This window comes from Spinacia oleracea, chromosome 4 (genome assembly GCF_020520425.1).
Source record: "Spinacia oleracea cultivar Varoflay chromosome 4, BTI_SOV_V1, whole genome shotgun sequence".
Lineage (NCBI taxonomy): Eukaryota > Viridiplantae > Streptophyta > Magnoliopsida > Caryophyllales > Amaranthaceae > Spinacia > Spinacia oleracea.
In genome coordinates this window covers 126,278,224-126,299,726 of record NC_079490.1, presented here as the reverse complement: position 1 = coordinate 126,299,726, position 21,503 = coordinate 126,278,224, and the positions used below count along the sequence as shown (strand labels likewise).

Here is a 21,503-nt window from a genome sequence, read left to right as displayed (position 1 = left end):
CATATTTCCGTTTCCGGCAATATCATCGTTTCCGGAGTATTCATTTCTTGCCTGTGACGATCTCAGCTCCCACTGAAACCAAGATCCGTCGATTCCGAATATCCATAGTTGGAGTATTTAATGCCATTAAATACTTGATCCGTTTACGTACTATTTGTGTGACCCTACGGGTTCAGTCAAGAGTAAGCTGTGGATTAATATCATTAATTCCACTTGAACTGAAGCGGCCTCTAGCTAGGCATTCAGCTCACTTGATCTCACTGAATTATTAACTTGTTAATTAATACTGAACCGCATTTATTAGACTTAACATAGAATGCATACTTGGACCAAGGGCATTATTTCCTTCAGTAGGTCATAGGTTCATCACTATCTAATATGAGGAACTTCTAATTTTTCAATCAAGAGGACACCTGTCCATCTATTTGGCTGAACCTTAGTTCTATTTGACCTACGAGGGGCAACAACGTCTTGAGGAACTACTCCCACTAGCTCTTCTGAAGGCCTTGGAGGTTCTTCACCTTGAACTGCTTCTAAAGAGTTCTTGGTTCGTTGTTCGTCTCGAATCTCTTCGAGGTTTATTATTCTCCCACTTGTCATTTTGGAAATGTGATTTCTTTCCAAAAGACACCGTCACGAGCAACGAATACCTTGTTCTCTGACTTGTTGTAGAAGTAATACCCCTTAGTTTCTTTTGGATACCCAAAGAAGAAACATTTGTCAGATTTTGGTTCAAGCTTGTCCGAAATTAATCGCTTGACATATGCTTCACAATCCCAAATCCTACAACCTTTAAAAGCAAGAACTTGATTTTAACTATTCATTCAATAGTTAGTTGACTAAAATACCCTTGCATTTCTTCCATTTATCATTTGTGCCATTTTCTCATCTGCTGCCACGTCGCTTCTAGCTGAGCCGCTGATTGATTTTGCAGATGGGCTCCCATTTGGTTTCTGCTCCAGCATTAACCCTAACCCTAAAATTCTTTTCTCTCTCACTTGCCTCTCCTTCCCCTTCATCCTTTTCTCTCTCAATGTCTGTAGCCATCTCCCATGGCGGACGGCGAAATTCTTTCGGAACCACCATCAAACAGAATGATATTCATATGAATTATCGGTTTTACTTATGATCTTGGTTCAACGATCTAAATTCCTGCGTTTACGTGTTCTTAGTTCAACAGATTTTAATTGTTCGGGGTTTACAATGAGGTGAGTTTCGTCCACCAACTCAATTTGAAGTTAGAGTTTGATTTTGTTTCTCCGATTTCGTTCAATGAGTTTTTTATTTTTTTTTATTTTGAATAATTAAAAATTGGACTGAGTTAATTTCCTATTGTTTTTTTGTAGAATGCGTGTTGATATGAACGATGGTTGAAATTTTCTTCCTCACAACGAGTACTCCTTCTAAATCTCCCTCACTACCAATTCGTCTCTTTCTCCTTGGTATGATTCTCCTTTCTCTGGATTTTCCGAATTAGGGTTTTGTTTCTTGGGTTTAATTGTTGATTTTGTTGAATTATGCTGGTTTAATTGAATTGGAATATTTAATATTTCAACGTTTCTTTTCCCGACATTCGGTTATGATATATGCAACGCTGCGTTTTTATCTCAAATGAACGGAAAGGGAAGGGATGTTGGTATGATTAATGTGGTATCCTCTTGGATTTGGTGTTAAAGTTGACGAAATTAAGAGCTTTTTAGATTTTATTTTTTTGGGTTTCTGTGAATATTTTTGATTGGGAGTGAGACTCAGTGAATCTGGAGTGGTATCTGTGCTCGAAATTGCTGGTCTCTAGGCTGAATTTTTTCCATCCCTTTTCATGAATTTTAATTTAATTTTTACATTCTTTTCCATCTTCACTTCAATGGGCTAAAATGTTAAATGATGCCTGACATTCTCCCATGTATTATCTGTCAACCTTTGATTGGTCATTTTCTTCCATTTTGATTCCCGTTTTTGTGATTTTTCCCTTGATTTTCCAAAGAGCGATTTTGATTGGTTAAATAAAACTTTTTTTCCTGGAATTATGTTTTAATTTGGATTGGTGCCTTTCTTTATGGGTATTTTTCAGAGTCCTGCATGAGCTTTCCAAAAGACATGGATGAGGAGTATGAGAAACTCATCAAAAGAATGAACCCACCTAGGTATATTTCCTTCTCTACTAACATAAAACGGCTCGTTTGATAGGCGGTAATAATTGACCATGGCATGATTTTGTTTGTTGGTCATTTGTTTCTCAGGGTGGTGATTAATAATGAAAGTTCCAAAAATGCAACAGTGATAGATACAGGTTGACAGTGCAAACAGGCATGGAATACTCCTTGAAGTTGTTCAAATTCTTACTGATCTTAATCCTGTCATTACCAAAGCTTATATTTCTTCTGATGGTGGCTGGTTCATGGATGGTAAGAATTACCCATCTTTTGTTTGTTCTTTTAATTTAGAATTTTTCTTTATTTCTCCAACATTTCTCATGACAATTTATGTTAAGAACCTAAATCATTTTGGGCTAAAGAGCTATTCTTCTTGTTGTTATTCTTGAAATGTGATTTCATTAAGCATATTTTGTTAACCTTTTTTATATATTTGTCCTGTAAAAAATCCAGTTTTTAATGTGACTGATCAAGAAGGGAACAAGATTACAGATGAAGAAATCCTTGATTTTATTCAGAAGGTATAACATAAAACCTTCAGGATTCTATTCTTTTGTAACTTTTTCTGTATTTCTTCATATGTTAACTTGAAATATCTGTGCAAATCCAGTCTTTAGGCCCAGATTCCTCATGTTTAGGAACATCTGTTGGTGTTCTTCCATCAACAGATTACACAACAATTGAGTTAATTGGGAGAGACAGATCAGGACTTCTCTATGAACTAACTGCAGTACTCTCCCACCTGAAATGCAATGTGGTGAATGCTGAAGTCTGGACTCACAACACTCGAGCAGCAGCCATGATGAACATCACTGATCAGGGAACAAGTTCTGCAATCGACGACTCAGAGAGGCTATCTAAGATCAAGAAGGTCCTCTGCAATGTGCTCGAAGGTAGTAGTAGTAGTAGTCACTCGAGGGAAGCTAAGACAGAGGTGGTGACTCATGTTGCTGCACATGCTGAAAGGAGACTGCATCAGATGATGTACGATGATAGAGACTATGAGCAGGTTGGTGATGAGGAGGATGAAGATGAAAGGCAAAGGCCGAATGTTAGTATTGATATTTGGAAGGATAACGATTATTCGGTGGTTACTATTCGTTGTAAGGATAGGCCGAAGCTTCTGTTTGATACGGTTTGCACATTGACTGATATGCAGTATGCTGTTTTCCATGGTAGAGTTGATGCTGGAGGGCCTGAAGCTTATCAGGTACTCCACCATTCTAGACCATTTTACATGCTTATTCAAGGCAATTTTTTGATGAATTACATCTGATATTATGGTTTTATCACAGGAATACTACATCAGGCATGTTGATGGATCTCCTGTTAAGTTAGAGGCAGAAAAGCAAAGGGTCATCCAATGTCTTGAAGCTGCTATCAAGAGACGAGTTTCGTCGTCATCATCACCATCATCATCAATTAAGGTACTTTTTCTCCTTTTGGCTGCTCCCCATCTATCTTTATCTCTCTTGATCCTTTCCTCTCCTCTCTCTCCTGGGCCGATTAAACTCCAATCAACAATCACAACTATCAGCAAACCCTAATTCTTAATTTCTGGATTTCAATGGAGACATCTTCATATACCAGAAGTATCACAAAGTCTCAAGCTATATCTTCCTTAGCCAATAGCACCACCAGCAACAACAAAACATAAAGAAATTGTAGCTTTATTTTATGGGTTGATCTTCTTTGTGACGAATTTAAATAACTCTTGGGTTCTTGTAATTTGCGATTGATTCTTTCTTAATCTTTATGGTTCTTCTGATAAGTGATCAACTCAATTTCAAATTGACTATTTTTATGAAATTTCAAATGATTTCAGGACAACTATTTAATATCCATTTTCAGGAAAATGCTTCTCAGGTATGTATTCCCTCACCTTTCTACTTTTTTTTTGGTGATTGAAGATCTATAGAGGATCTAATATTGGTACCCGGTATTGATCTTAGTTCTGTTTGGTGGTTGATTGCTCAAAAGGGTAAAGATATAAACATACAAATGAGGGAGAGGTGATTTTAGTAAACTTGGTATATATGAGAGCCGACACACAAACTCCTAATGTAAGTCTGTGTTGTGTGATCATTTGATCAATGGTGAGAATCATCAAAAATAAATAAAAAACTCAATTGCTTGATATTAGTATGCAGTGATTTTGTTATTGCCTCTCAGGGATCTGTCATGAATTTGTAACCAGTAGTGGTGTTTTCGATGAATTTACTCTATGAATTTACTTTATGTTGTATCTCCGTACTTGTATCCGATGAGAGAAATAGTGAAATACTTGTATTTGGTGAGAGAAATTGAGTTGTTCTTGGTGAGCAGAGTGTTTCTACATGCTACAAGAGATGTCTAAGATTCCTATGACTATCCCATTTAACTAATGTAAATGCTACAAAGATGTGTGAAATTCAGAATATCCATGGGCCGGGGTTTACTCTCATTTGGCTTCACAGGGTGGAAGTTTTCTTGAAATATCACTGACAGACTTTTGTGCTTCTTTCATTCTTCTAGGCTTTCCAGCGTTCTCATCTTATTCTTGCTTACCAACATTTGATCTTGTTCCTTCATGATTGGTGTTCCCTTTGTTCACATATAATTAGTCTGTTCACTACAGCCAGTTATATGTTTAGAAGGTGTATCACTTACATGATTGGATGTGGAGACATATGAAGGTGTATCTACGGCTCTTATGCTGACCTTAGAATCATCAAGTGGGTTGAGCCGACTTTGCAAGATCTTGGGGTTTGTTCTTTATCCTAACACTTTTAAAAGCAAGAGATGCCCTATTTCTCATTATTTATTGTCTTAAATTTCGTACTTTGTTTGTTTAATATTGTTTCTATCCAGCCAAAGTTCCTGTCGGTAATGACCTTCAATTTTTTAGTTGATGATGGATTTCTACTCTTTTTATTTATTGTTCTTGTTATTATGATTTTGAAGAGGATTTTGCTATTGTGCATGATCAAGTGTTGATCCAAAGTTTATACTATGCGAATTTTTGAGGCAGGGAAGAGAAGAATGACATTTACACAGATGTGTGGTGATGGTGAGCACGTAGTTAAATTGTTACGAAGTAAATTTTAGCTTAACCCAACTTTTTGCTTGTTTATGTGATTGATAGTTGATAGAAGACATACAACGGGAAACAAGTACAAGATAAAGCTATGGATGATAAGAAAACAAAACAAGTTGGGTTAATACGTTCTTTCTAATAATTTTTATGGAGAGGGGGGTTTTAGGGGTGACATTTATATATACTCTTATTCATAGTTGGGTCTAATCTATTCAACATATTCCTCTGTCCTGCTCATATCACTTAGTTTTTGGTTGTGTCAGCTGTTCTTAGTTGTTGTTTCTAAGTACTAGCAAAACTGGTGCCACAGATTCAGACAGGCCAGCTGATGTTATTCTATTCTCCGAAGTGTGCTGATGATTTTGTGTTCTGGTTTGCATGAAGTTTGCTGGTCCGAGGAAGTGCAACAAGTTAGTTCATGGTTGTTGGGTATTCTGGTTGTCTGTTGCTGGTTGTGTTTGTTGCTCCGTGAAGTTTTAACCAAAGTGGTTATGTAAACTTGGTGTGTTGTTGTTTTCTATACATAGTCCCAATGAGTTTGCATAATGGCCCTAGAATTCTTGTAACTGATTTCTTATTTATATACCTTATTTGTTTGCATATTTGTAACTTTTTTATCATTTCAAATCCTCATTTGTCGGAAATGGAGGTGTTGCAACATGATATGTATATACACAATTTATTTCAGCTCCCTTGCAAAACAAATGTTATTAGCAATCCTTAAACAATAAGTTTTTTTTCCTACAAATACATAAATTATAATACTAATTAAACATATTTGATATATTTTAATAAAAATAAGTAAGCTATACGTTTTCCCTACCTTGGGGGACGGCGCGCGATAGCGCGTCGGCCAACAACTAGTCTTTATAAAAGACAACTTTGGAAGTTTCCCAATCCATAATTCGTATGGAGTCTTTTCAACAGCTTTTGACGGAGCATGATTCAGTGTGAGTACTGCTGTTTGCAATACATGTCCCCAAAATTGTAAAGGAAGTTCGGCTTGACCCATCATTGACCTGACCATATCGAGTAAGGTCCTGTTCCTCCGTTTCGAAACTCCATTCCATTGAGGTGTCCCCGAAACAGTCAATTCAGAAAGAATACCGCATTCTTTTAGATGGTCATCAAACTCATGGCTAAGATATTCACCTCCTCGATCTGATCTTAGAGCTTTGATTTTCTTGCCATGTTGATTCTCTACTTCATTTTTAAATTCTCAGAATTTCTCAAACAAGTTAGGCCCTGTTTAGTTCACCTTATTTCAGGACCTTATTACTTATTTCAGATTTAATCAGATCAGATCAGATCAGACCAGACCCGATTATTATTATTATATATTGATATCATTGTTAAGGTATACACTTGCCTTTTCCGGCCGTATTTATTTAAGAGATACACTTGCCATTTTTAGTAACTTATCAACACCACCATCTAATTAAATAATCTATCTAATATATCATATGTTCCACCACCCCATTAACACAAATAATTTCAGAACTACACCCCACCTCCCACCCCCTAAAATGACATGGTCCCCACTTATTTTACCTATTAAAATATCTACCCAACCTCACTTGTTTTATTACTTTATTTCATTCAATTTTTCTTCTTAATACACGTGCCCTGCCAAGTCTACCCCTTAAATAAATACAGAGGGATTATTACTTAAGACATTAAAAAACATGAACAAAACATTCAAATTCATCATGTCCAAATTAAAACCATTAAGTCCAGATCAGAAACGATATGATCAGGTCATGTCCATATCAAAACTGATTTTTATAGATTAGAACCATTATATATCTAGACTAGAACTGATAGGATCAGATAATATCCAGATCATAACTGATCTGTACAGATCATGTCCATATCATGTTCAAATCTGCAAAGATCTTGTCTACATCAGAACCGATCCTTACATAACCAATATGTTCAGATCAAAACCGATTTGTACAGATCATGTCCAAATCAGAATCGATATGTCCAGATTATAACTGGTCTAGATATCGACTATGTACAGATTATGTTCAGATCAGAATTTTTCTACAAAGATCATGTCCATATCAGAATTGATTTGTACTGATCATGACTAGATCAGAACTGGTCTGTACAGATCATAACCAGATTAGAACTAATCTGTACAGATCATGTACAGATCAGAAATGATCTATACACATCATGTCCAAAGCAAAACTGATCTGTACAGATCACGTCCAGATCAGAACTGGTCCGTACAGATCATGTCCAGATTAGAGTTGAACAATACAGATCATGTCCAGATCAGAACTGGTATGTACAGATCATGTCCAGATTAGAACTGAACTATACATATCATCTCCAGATCAGAATTGATCATGTCCAGAACAGAACCGATCTATACAGATTAGAATCGATCTGTACAGATCATGTCTAGGTCTATCTAATATAAGGAAAGTTAAATCATGAGCAAAGTCAAATAAATAATAACAATATTATAAATTTGTGTAATATTTATTTTACACGTAAGTCGTTTAATATTAATAAATGTAGATTTTTGTTTAAACTTAATTATGAAGAATCAGATCATATCAGATCAGACCAGATCAGATCAGACCAGACCATATCAGACCAGATCAGATCAGAAAAAATAAGTTCAGATTAGAAAAAATAAGTTCAGATCAGATCAGATCAGACCATATCAGATCAGATCAGACCATATCAGATCAGATCAGATCAGGATAAATAAGGTGAACTAAATAGGGCCTTAGGCTTGTGTTTCATTAAGTAAATATAGCCATATCTACTGAAATCGTCCGTAAACGTTATGAAATAGCTGAAATCACCTCTAGCTTTCGTACTCATAGGCCCACATACGTCCGTATGTATTAGCTCTAGTAGTTCGCTTGCTCTTTCTCCCACCTTTTTGAGAAAGGTCACTTTGTCATTTTGCCAAGTAAACAAGATTCGCATTGATCAATCTTCTCCAAGTTGAATGATTCTAGATTGCCCTTCTTTTGAAGTCTTTCCATGCGTTTTGTGTTTATATGGCCTAATCGACAATTCCACAGATACGTGAGATCAGAATCACCAGTTTTAGCCTTTTTGGTATTTATGTTATAAATTTGTTTGCTTGTATCTAGCACATATAGACCATTTTCTTGTTATGCTGAACCATAAAATATTCCATTCAAAGAAAAAGAGCAACTGTTGTCTTTAAATTGAAAACTAAAACCTTTAGAATCCAAACTTGAAACGGAAATGATGTTTCTATTGATACTAGGAACATAGTAACAGTTTTCTAGTTCCAAAACAAAACCACTAGGCAAAGATATAAAATAAGACCCTACGGCTAATGCAACAATCCGTGCTCCAGTTCCCACACGTAGATCCATCTCGCCTTTGTCAAGCTTTCTACTTCTCCTTTGTCCCTGCGAATCGGAACATAAGTGTGAGCCACAACCAGTATCTAATACCCAAGAAGTAGAATTTGCAAGATTATAATGTGTAACATACATACCTGAAGGAGAAGCAACGTTTCCGTCCTTCTTTCCTTCCTTTATTTTAGGGCAATCTCTTTTGTAATGACCAATTTCATTACAATTGAAGAATTGCGATGTTGAAGGAGAAGTGTTCTTCCTCATCTTGCTCTTGGAAGGCGTCAGTTTCCCTCCGGGAGTGGATGAAGATGCAACCTTGCTTTTCTTCCCCTTGCTTACTTTCTTGAATTTAGTGCACTTCACATTCAAAGGGTCTTGCTTGAACTTTTGGATTCTCTCGAATTTCTCGAGCATTTCCATAACTTCACTGAATGTGTTCTCTTTCTATTTAAAGAGATAGTGCATCTTGAACCCCTCACAATCCCTATGAAGAGAGTTTAGCACAAGTGCTATAGCTATTGTCTCTTTGACGGAACCACCAAGTCTCTCAATTGTGAAGAACAATCCAATCATCATATTCACATGAGACCGAATTGGTGTGTTGCTGTCCATCTTCGCCTTGTAAATGCGCTTTTGTGCCTCTAAGCTCAACTTCTAGACACGATTCGTGTGGGGTAATAAGTTTGCGATTTTTCATTGAATTAGCCAATTCATCAACCCCGTTGCCAACAATTTGGCCATTGGGTTAATACCTCACACGACATCTATCCCTTAGATGACTTAGGAGTGCATGAGGCTCATAGGTAATGAACCTCCCTCTCCAATTTTCAGGAATAGATTCTAGGATAAGTTCCGAGACAAGGTACTTGTGAAGTGCCCAATTTCTGTACCTTTCTGGAGTCATACCCCTCGCATAATAGCTAGGAAAAGGTTGCTTGACGACATAGCTCATGTCGTTAACATTTAAAACTTCAATAAGTTTCCTTTCCCATTCAAGAAAGTTAGTCAAGTTTAACTCGACATCCATAATTTCTGATGCTTTGATTGTTGTTTTAGACATTCTACATTTGAAAAGAATTTTCAATAAATAACCATTCATAATCCTTTAATAACTTTGAAATAAAAGTAGTCATGCAATCATTAAATCTATTAAACATTTCATTCATGCATAATAAAAACATGGTCCATAATGAATGAAACGATTCCAAGACCCTAAAATTCCTAAATTCTTAAGCATGCTTTGGCTTGTCTTAAGTCTTTTAAGATTCTAGGTAAGCAAAAAAACCAATTGCTAGTAATCTCCAAATTACTCTTGGTTAATAAATTAATGCCATAATTTATTCCTTTGCCACAACATATGGTGTAACACCCTAATAATTCCCTGCTTTTATAAAACATTTTCCGACTTAAAACACAGGAATTACCAAGATATTACCGCCACCGTGATAACGGCTAAGGCTATTTACCAGAATTACGCAGCGGAATTAACTAACTTTCAAACACATTAAATAAATAGTTAATGGTTATAAAAACAAGTTGGAACCACTGAGGCCCAATCCAAAATAAACCATTTGAAATCCATTAACTGAAAATAGTAGTCATGACTTTAAAATAAAATAAAGAGTTTATAAATTACGGAAGAATAAAACTCTCAACTCGAATCCCATGATAACTTCTCCCGCAAGTTATCTCTACAAACCTGCTTTATTAAAAATCTACTCCCCAACAACGCGAATGCAATTGATGGATCATCATAGGGTCATTAAGGCAAAGGCCATGACCAGAAGACATGAAGCACGAAGTCTGCGAAAGCTGAGTACGGACAAGCTAGAATAACATTCTATCCTAACATGCTTCACTCTACAATATTAAATAATCAACATGCAAAAGCCATATAATAAACAATTAAACATGGAGACAAGACTCGACACATAACACGACTCTTGACTCACAGTTTAATAAAAAGTAGTTTCGAACGGGTAACGTAAAGTATCCTCAAAAGGAAAGAAAAGGGTGATGGGAGCCCACCATACACCAAATAATAATAAATCGGACTCCTACCGACAGTCGGATCCTACCGACGGAATTCCAATGCACAACGGCCAAAAAAGAAAGAATGAAACAACGTCTTGTATCATTCGAGGAGTACAAGTTTTCCGGCAAGTCTCCCCCCATTGTTCATACTCAAGGTATATACGTTCCAAGAGTTTTGAAGCTCTTTTAGGTTACACTTTACGTTAATTAATATGTTATGTTCAAGGCGACTCAAGACACAACATACAAACAATTAAATAATTAAACAATTCAACAATGACTCTTCAATATTTTACTTCTTTAAGACTTGTGATCAAACATAGACTCAAGTGAAATTACTCCCATTGTTCCTTCTCAAAAACACTGTTTGAGATAACCCGACATTGCCTATTAACAAGCGGGGTGTGCCCTTAGCACGAATTGTCCTTAATTCAATTCACATAGACTCTTCAACATATTCTACCCCTTGGTAGAATATATGTTTCTCACTGGCAACATTCGATTGGCTCAATAATTATGCTAGACATCCTGTACTATAGCATAATAATAATAATAACAACTTGCATGCGCACTACTCATACATGCAAACCAACTTGAACAACATGCTTGACATAATTCAACGATTATAAAAGTCCATAACATGATAGTTCAATAGAATCTATAAAGCATAATTCAATCCATAACATGCTCGTTCACATAGATTCAACAATAATAACAACATGTTTGTTCTCAATCATTAAACATGAATTCACAACAACATAATTATTCCCAATCATCAACATGAATTCATAACATCAAGTTCACATGATTCGCATTCGATACACTTCATAAAGTCCTCAAGGGATGGGTGGTCACCCTAGTCTTGTACGTACCTGGAATACCTAAGTACGGGGGCCACTGTGCGAATCACGACTCACTAGAAATCAACTCCTATAAAACAAAATAAGAGAACTAAATTATTATCCATGTTTACTAAATTTCCAGCAACTATTTAAGAAACTAAAACCCTTAGTTTAATTAGAAATCATTCATTAATTGGTAATTTAATAGTCTCAAATAGTCAACTCAAGTCCTAACATAAAAACATTGACTTTTTAGCTTTAAAACCCTTAAAAACCAACTTTTTAAAGCTTAAAAACATTCTAAAAATTTAAGTTGATTCCCATAATTTAAATTGTCATTAAATTATGTGAATCAATCGCTCAATCAATTTGAAACCAAAACCCTAATAATGGTTTAATCCGAAAACATGTTTTGACTTCAAAAATCAACACTTTATAAACTTATTAAATCTGAAAATTATAAACTCAATCATCAAAATCAATTTCTTTAATTAAAACATACTACTAACCCAATACGATGTTCATAACCTTTTTAATTAATCTAAACAATCCAATAATTAAACTTAATCACAATAATCAAATCAATTTAAAAACTGAAAATTAATATTTTTGAAAACATAATTTTATTAAACCATTGATCAACACACACACACACAACGATGAATTAATCGTGTGTGTGTGTGCCGACCAACACACACGACAACAACAAAGCAACAGCAGCAGCGCAACGCACCACAAGGGTGCGCGCGCGCGAAGGGGCAGGCGAGCAAGGGGCACAACAGGCACAGCAGGGGCACATCGCACACACGAGCACGAGGCTCAGCGCACGACGGGACACAGCGGGACTGCGGGGCTGCGGGACGCGGGGCTCGGCACACGCGACACAGCAACAGCAATGGTGCTGCGCTACGGGGCGAGGCACGAAGAGAGGGGCAGCAAGCTTGGCACACGGGGCTGGGCACACACACGCACGACACTCGTGCCTTGGGCTGCAAGGAAGTCAGACGAAGAGAGAGAGGAGAGGGGCGTGTGGGTGTTGCGCAAGAGAGAGGGAGAGAGAGAGAGTATGAAATTTGTGAGGGTTTAATGAGAGGGTCTATTTATAGTTTTTCTCTCCCATTTGGGCTAGGTTATGGTAGTTTGAGTTGGGCTTATTACCGGGCTCAATTCATTAAATCCCTTGCAAGCTTTGTTGGGTTTAATTAAAACAAAACGACCGGGCTTTAAGTTTTTGAAATGCGACCCAACAATTCCCGATTAAATAAATTCCTTGAATTTATTTAATAAAATCTGGTTTTCGAAATAATTAATATTTAAATTAATTAAAATAAACGCGCATTTAATTCTCATTAAATGAAAATAATTTATAAAAATATACGAAATGTTTTATAAATATAATAAAATATATTTATAATTATAGAAAAATACGAGGTATTACATATGCCATTGTTGTTTGAGTTAAAACCACAATCATCGTGTTCCTTTGGGATACCTTACCATCTAAGTCAACTAAAATAACACCTCTATTTCGTAGAAACCTACTACCTTAGGTCCTTAGATTTTTGTAAGTGCTTGATTTGGAGGGCAATTATAAACTCAATATTACCTTGGACCTAGTTGTTTCTATGTTGGTTTGATTATTTAGTGAACTAAATCTAATTCAACATAGAAAAAACATTCATGCATAATATACATCCATTCAAAATATATATAAGTTCATAAATAACTTTGGTGAACTAATATGGCCCAAAACTTGGTCTTGAAGCATCCAATCTTCCCTTCACCTTGTTAGCTTGACATCGTCTTGAACTTCATTCAAAAGCTAACTTAAAGTTTTAAATATCCTAGAAGAACTTGAAATAATAACTTAATTACATCAAAACTTCAATGGTACGCAGACAATAGTTAAAACTTTACATTAAAAGATAAAAACGGTTCTCAGACCGTATTTAACTATCCTAGATTGTCCATACTAGTCACCCTCAATACCTGCAATACATAAAATAATTTCTATGCATTCATGATTTATTTAAAAATCACGTTCACGTAAAACAGGTCCTAAAAGATTAATCAATTCCGAATTATTAATCCTTATAATTATTCTAATCAAAATTTAATTTAATTAAAATAATGGTGCCTTACGAAAAATAAATAGAATTAATTATTTTAAATAATTTCATTAAATCTCTCCCACTTAAACCAATATTTTAATTTGGACAATTTAATTTCAGATATTTAAACCCGCGGCCCGGTCCAAGTCAAATAAAATAAAATATTCACAAAGTCCACCGTTAGCCCCTTCGTGCAAAATTAAGCCCAAAGCCCAAAATTTGGGCCTTGAAATAACACGAAGCAATGCACATTCGGATGCATCGTGGGCTAGACGAGTGCCCAGCCCAACGACGTGCAGTGCCATCGTAGCATCGCACCCACACGAGGGGCAAGCCCACCGTGCAGGCACGAAGCATCGTAGCAGCGCATAGGCTTGTCGCCCATGCCCCCTGCCTGATGCTCTCGTCGCTGCTCGAAGCCTCGGCCCAGCATTGCTGGCCTTGGCGTCTGGCGTGTCGTGATCTCGCCCGAGCTCTACGCGCACCCACTGCCTTGTCGAGCAGTACGCAGCACACACAAGGCCAACGTCTATGCTACCTTCGTGTGCGCACACCTCTTTTCGTCTCGCACGGGCAGCAGCCCTTGCTTCGTGCAAGCGACTTGCTTTCCGATCTTTATTAAAAAAAAATTCAATTTTTAATATCCGAAACGAAATTGCACGAAAAAATTATTTTTCATAATATTAACAAAATTATTCGATTTAATTACGAAAAATAACGTTTTGATTGATTTTATTAAATTTCAAACAATCCAATTTGAGAAATTAATAAATCATGGCTAAAAATTATTCAAATTTAACGTACGATTAATATCAACAAAAATTTGAATGATTTTGATAATCAAATCCAAAACTTTAAATCGTTCTAAACATTTAAAAATTAGATTTTTATCAAATTTGGTTTAGGTGATGATTAAAATTAACGAATCCAATCAAAATTTTAATTCATGAATTTTTAAATTTTCCATTTAAAACATGAAATCACATTCTCCTTCTCACCTAAATAAATTTCCAGATCTAAATAATTAACAAAATTGATTTACGATCTAAAATTCATTAAATTAGGGAAAAATCAAATTAGGGTTTATACTTAATATTCATGGACGAAAAAAAATTAACATAAGTCCATAATATACCCAAGAACAGTAGGAAAAAATTTCAATTAATTCCGAATTTTTTAGGTTGAGTAATTAATTGAAAAAGTTTCCAAATTTGTTAATTTAATTCATTAATTAACAAAAACGCCCAAAAACTCAAACTTCGGGGACTATTTTTGTGATTCCGTTCTCTTGAGTTGATCTTAAAACGCTTCAATCAGATTAGGATTAGAAAAATTGAACTTCCAACATTTTACGAATTCAGAATACTTTCTACGATCTATCCAATAATCCAGAAAAATTCGAAAAATTCACGAAAAAATTCAGAAAAATTCGAAAATAATCACAAACATAATAACATGCGAATACAGTACTTTAAATACATGTTGCTCTGATACCAATGTAGGGGTTTACAGTTAAATACATATTAACATAGCGGAATAATCCCGAAAGCCAGGAACCATGCATAAAGTACAGATCAAGCAAACTTACGTTTGTAGCGTGTTTTCCCTAGATTCAACGTATCACGAACACGAACAAGAACAAGAACATTAGATGTCGTTCCTTTACTTGGTTCACCGACACGTTCTGAACCGTCTTGAGATCGATGTCTTAGAAGTCACTCAAGATATTTGCTTTTGGGAAGAACAGTTTGTAACGGAGGCACAAAGAGAGTTTAGGGTTTTCTCTTTTGTTTAGGTTAAAACCGATTACGTAAAAGTGTGTGGAAAAACATAAGGGGTGGGGTGGTGTTATAACCCTAAGGTTATAACACCAACCGGCCAAGGTACTAAGGCCAATAGCCGGCCAGCTTGCCCGCACAAGCCTACGAGCACACAGCCACGCGAGCTATCCTACAAATTATTGTTTATGGTGTTTAGATGTTATCCTACAACAAAGGAAAAAAATTAACACATAGAATTTATACGTAGTAATGTAAAAATTACATAAACATTAAGGAATAAAATCAAATATGTAGACATACATAAAAATCATAATAAATTAAACAACATCATAAATATTTATATCAAAATTGAATTAAATTACCACCAAGTAGCAACGTAATGAAAAATGATCACAAATATAGCATTTGTCTTTTATCAATCCACTCATACCACGAAACGTACTTGTATAACCAAGTTGTACGGGGTACTTCTGTGGCCCAATCTAAGTACACGAATAACATACTCTTCATAAAATGGGCCCAAAGTGTGAATGGTCCAAGGTCCAAGCTCATGACCTAATATTATCCAAACCCATATAAATACTCAATTATGGGGGGAAGGTAAAGGGGGACTCCTCCATTCTCACACTCTACGCTCTACTTTCTCTCTCTATATTATATACTTAATGTTGGGCGTCGGAGGCCCCGATTCGGGGAACCTCCCCGGGGCTCAGGGTTCCCTTTCCAGGAACTCACTCCACGCACAAGATCTTGAAGCCCGACCACACCACCCGATTCCAATACCGGAACAATTGGCGCTAGAAGGAGAGGCACAATAACAAACCATTGTGTCGCGAATCTCCGAATGAGTTGAAAGTGAGAACCTACTTTCATATTCTACTGCAGAAATTTATAGTTGAAGGAAAGTCACAAACTCAACATTTTCATCAATGAACCACATTCTACACCACAAAATCCAAACATACGCCAATACCCACATTTTCATATTCCAAATCTTAAAATTATGATGAATAAATAATCTGTTAGTGTTTGGCGGAAGAAACAAGAAATATGGCAAAGCAACCATTCAACAAGGGCCGACACCAAAGATAACACGAGAAAAGAAAACGTACTGCTTTGCGGAGAAAACAAGAAAATGAAGATTCAACAATATTGTAATTGATCCCTTTCTATTGTCTAATTACTCTGCGTATATGCCTCGCTGGAAGATATTTTAGCCTAAAAAAACCCCCGAACTACTTCGCTGGAAGATAATTCCATACTTCCCGAGTTCCAGATCTACAAATAAATAAAGAAAAAGCGCATGCCCAATTTTATCTTCCTCATCAAACACAATGAAAAAGCTATTACAAAATCTATTACCCAAAACAAAAAAACGTAAATTAGGAAGGTGGATTTCCTGTATAATGAGTTCAAATAACCCCATTTTCTTTTTAACAACTTCATTATAGATAGGCAAAAAACAGTTCCTCTTAAGGCACGAAATTGCTTAGAAGATTTTCAGATCTATAACTTAATTTAAGGAAGAAAAAGGAAAGCTAAGCATCAATTTCGTGATTAAGTTAAATTGCTCAGCATGGGTTTGACCGTGGGCATTAAAGCAAGACGGATGATTGTGATCCAAAAATAACAAAGTAAATAAGTGCTACAGGCATTATCGACTAAATATTTTGCTCACGGCGGCGACACCAGAATGCCACTACCAACTAAGTTCTCTTTCTCCTTATTTATATGAAATTGAAAGAATGTGTTAAAGAATTAGCAGATTTGTTGACAATGAAGCATCCTAGTATAGTGGTATATGTATCACTACTTGCACTATGAATTCAGAAGGCAGACTGTGTGGTAGTGTGATACCGTCTGTCGGCTTAAGATTATGGCCATACCTATTGCCGGCTAATATTATCCGATTCATTGCCGACTGAATTATTGTTGGCTAGAGATACCTGATCCATTGCCGCCTAAACTATCTGAATTATTTCCAGGATACCCATACCATCAAAATTGTTGTCGGCCTAAAGTGGTAGATTGTAGTCGGCCCAAAGGGGTAATCTTACCCCCAAACTGTATAATGTAATCGTTGATTACACTCCAAGTTGAAAAAGTCTTGCTACCATCTAAATTGAAGCAGTCTAATGATATCCTAATCGCTTCTACACCTATTCATTTACTCTTTCTAAGCGACAATATCACCATTGGATGAGGCTATGAGTCTAAATTTTTTGACCAGAATGCAAGATACACTCATTTTATATTTTCAAAAGAAAACAATACCCTTTGGCTAGTCGACTATTAAATTTGATTTCGTATTTCAAGTTTATTGTATGCGGTTATGATTGATAAGTAATACTAAGTGTGTAATTTCCAAATCCCATGATAATGGGCGACACACAACCATTTTTAGTTGCTACTAGCTAATTAATGACCCTCTACTATTTTCAAGATGTTTGATAAGACTTATAACTTATAAAAGCCCAATACTCAGAGAGAAACTGAACTATTTTCTTCACAAATTATGTTACCAGCAGTTACTAATCTGTATAAAATACGAATTTTCGGTCGGCCAGCCGACTCGTTACCAGTCACTCAGTAATTCTTACCGGACCCAAATTCATGAAAAGGAGTAGGCAGGAGGTCTTAACATTTTGTGAAAAATCAGTCGGTTAAGACCAATTTCCGAAAATCATAATATATGCATAAAATGTTTGAGGTAGTCATCAATCAGTCGGCTAGGCGTCAATACCAACCTTGATACCGGTATAATAGAAATCACCTGCAACATTGTGACTTATTTAAACTATCTATCTATCTATATATCTATCTATCTATCTGTGAGGAGGTCGAAAAAGCACGATCTTTTTGTCAAATCAAGTGTAATTGGATTTCCTGTGAGTTTACACCAAATTGACTAGTAATATAGGAGTTGTCATTCAGTTTTTAACGACAATGAGAAAAACTGACAAAACCCGGTTATCGTGACAGAAAGGGAGTGCAATTATGTTTGACCACGACGACCGTAGGTTCCCTTGTGATCCCTGGTGGTGGGGATCGCTCAACGTACACCCGCAGGGTAGAGATTGAGGATTCGGGGGACTGTAACTACCGAGAGGAGTACTCGCTCTTCGATAACTCCAGAGGCAGGATATCCTTACTAGCTCAGCATAAATAATTGAAGGGACATGCGTTAACTATTAAACTAATCTGAGTTGATTTTAACAATATGCAACATATAGCACTAGATCGAACGCGATTATCTGATTTAGATTGTTTTAAGGGACCTAGCATGATAATCCAATTTCCCAAAAATATCATATTTATTAAGCGTGATCGAACAATCAGATTTAGTTAGTTTAACAGTTCATAAAAGGGCGAGGAAAGCAATTAAATCATGGAAAAGGGACACATTACGACGCACCCTTGAGAGGTGCGTCACGGTTCTCAGAAAACTAACCACTTTGACTTTGCTATTTCTCCTTTTATTTAACAAATCTCAAATTATGGGACGGGATACGTTCTGTTCGATTTATGGATCGATTGCGACAGAACGCGTGATCAGTTTTGCAGCGTGAGGCTTAGGCTTAGGCTTAGGGGTTTAGAGTCAATACTCAGAAATATAATTGTGTTTTGTGTGTCCTTTTCACGTCGAACTTAAGGCCCTATTTATAGAAAAGAGTTCGTGGAAAGATAGAATTGCAGAACTCTAATCCACGAGGAATTAGGAAAAAACACGTACCAGGTATTTTCAGCGCCCAGGCCTGGGCGCCGAAGATTTCGGCGCCCAGAGCCAGGAGTTGAAAATAGGATATGGGCTGTTTTTCTTAGTAAGATTGGGATTCCTAGAATCCGGAGTATTTGAGATTTAATTGAGTCTTTTAGTGCGTATTAACCTTGTGACGGGATGCGTCTGGGCCCGTTACGAACTCTAGGCTCGTTAGGATTTTAATTAATACGTAACTCTTACTTTCGAATCATATTAGGAATAGGATTCTCTCGCAATTTCTATCTCACTTAGGATTTATGTTGGAGTGCAACACCTAATTCTGACAGGTTTCTATCTTTTATGACTTGCCACTTTTAACAACTACCCATTACGGCAATTACTATTTTTAGCAGGTTTCCATAAATAGCAGGTTTCTATAAATAACAGATTTTGGGTGAAATGAAAAGGGGAATTGAGATTCGTTATTTTATAGGAGATGCGTTGTCAAGTGGAGATTTACGTTTTCATCATCGAACCTTCCCTTTCGGGAATGGGGACAAAAGTAGGTGTCTACAGTTAGCCCCCACTTTGACTGAGTCTTGGAGTAAGACGATGGTCAAAGTATTAGACGGAGTGCGCCACACAAGTCATGGTGACCTGCTTTTGCGAGGGTCTCACGAGCCCCCGAGTGATAACATTTGACTTAAGGGTCATCACTTGAAGTGTCGACATATCCCTCACGTGTCATTGGGATTTGTCAACGGATATTATAGAAACTTCCTCACCTTGTCATTGGAAGGATCTAAAGAAGTGTAGAAACTCCCTCACTTTGTCATTGGGAGTAGCTACAGATGTTTTCGAAATCAAAGCTATAAAGTGTAATTGGGCCTGGCCAAGCCCAACCACGAGGTAAAAAATGTTTTTAAAGACTCTCATTTTCAGGGCTAGCTAAACGAGAAAACCCCCCTTGTTTTTATGGGACGTAAAACGAAGGAAAATCCAGCACATCGTTCTTTTTTGGAAAAAACGGAAAACCAATCTTTGAAAAAAGGGAAAGCTACTCACATCGTTCTTTTTGGAAAAACGGAAAACCAGAAAAAGTTATCGCTGCAGCGACTAAGGACCTGCGCGGTTAGTGACGCAGACCCCGCCGGCTAAAGATGACGAGCCTGTCCGCTGAGGGTGGACACCCCGTCCGATAGAAGTGGACGAATCTATTTCTGAAATTTGAAAATAAGGACATACGCGGCTTGTGACGTAGACCCCGCCGGCTAAAGATGGCGAACCTGTCCGCTAAGGGTGGACACCCCGTCCGATAGAAGTGGACGAATCTATTTTGAAATTCGTTTTGTGTTTATTTTTTGAAAATAAGGACCTACGTGGTTTGCGCCGTAGACCCCGCCGGCTGAAGATGGCGAGCCTGTTTCATTTTGAATTTTGAAAATTTCATTTTTGGAAAACTGAGGACCTGCGCGGCTAGTGACGCAGACCCCGCCCGCTGAAGGTGGGCGAGCCCTGTCCGCTAAGGGTGGACATCCCTGAATTCGTTTTTTCCTTGATTTGGAACTTGCCTGGTTCACGGCGCGATCTTGCTTGATTGAGGTGGGCAAGTCTCTATTTTTTGTTCATTGTGATTTTTTTTTTGAGAATTTCTTTTGTTCATTCTTGCAAGAGCGAATTCTTTCGAGGGATGCTCAAATATAGTTGTAACCTGAACGTGGGGATGACAACGTGTTCAGACGGACCTTTGTCTTGCGACCATCTGCTTTCGTGGTTTTTAGCTAGTCTTTTATGGCTCGATTTTTTCCACTACTTGGTCTTTGATCAGAGGACCATGTACAAATGTCAATGACGACCCTTTTCTGCGGTCGAACCTGTTCTTTTGAGATCATCCAAACATGGGACGGCGTATAGCGCAGCCCGGGAATGTGATTTTGATTGCGCGCTCTTTGTTAGAGTATACTTTTCGCGAGCCCCCAAGCACTCGGGCTTTGGTGGTCATTTTTCGCATACTTCATAACGTCTTTTAATCATGTTTGGGGTCGAGCTCGTATGTGCGAGCGACCTTTCATAGTGGTGTGCTACTTTAGCGAAGTCATGGGGTGCGACTTCAGTCTTCGGGCGACAAGGTTTAATATCATTCGGTTTAGCTTGGCCCGATTTAATCCTTTGACAGACAAACATTTTTTATTTGAGAAACCAACGACTTAACAACATTTTTTGGTGTTTCAAAGAATGACCTTGATATTTTTTGTTTTGAAAAGTGTACATATATGTTTCTTGAGACAAGTCTAAGTTTCGACTAAGTTTTACCATTCATTTTTGCTATTTGGGAGCTTAAAGGTGCTTTTGGGCTTGATCTTAATTGTACATAGGGCCTCGTGTCTAGCAACACAGTTTTAAGTCTTTTCCTGCTCCGCGTTTTGTGAAATCTGGGCCTTGGGCTG

At 37.0% G+C, this 21,503-nt stretch overlaps 1 pseudogene; it reads left to right on the top strand.

Annotated features, from left to right (window-relative positions):
• The first annotated feature begins 795 nt into the window (after positions 1-795).
• LOC110794370 (ACT domain-containing protein ACR4-like) lies at positions 796-5,916 on the top strand (annotated as a pseudogene).
• Positions 5,917-21,503: the final 15,587 nt, after the last annotated feature.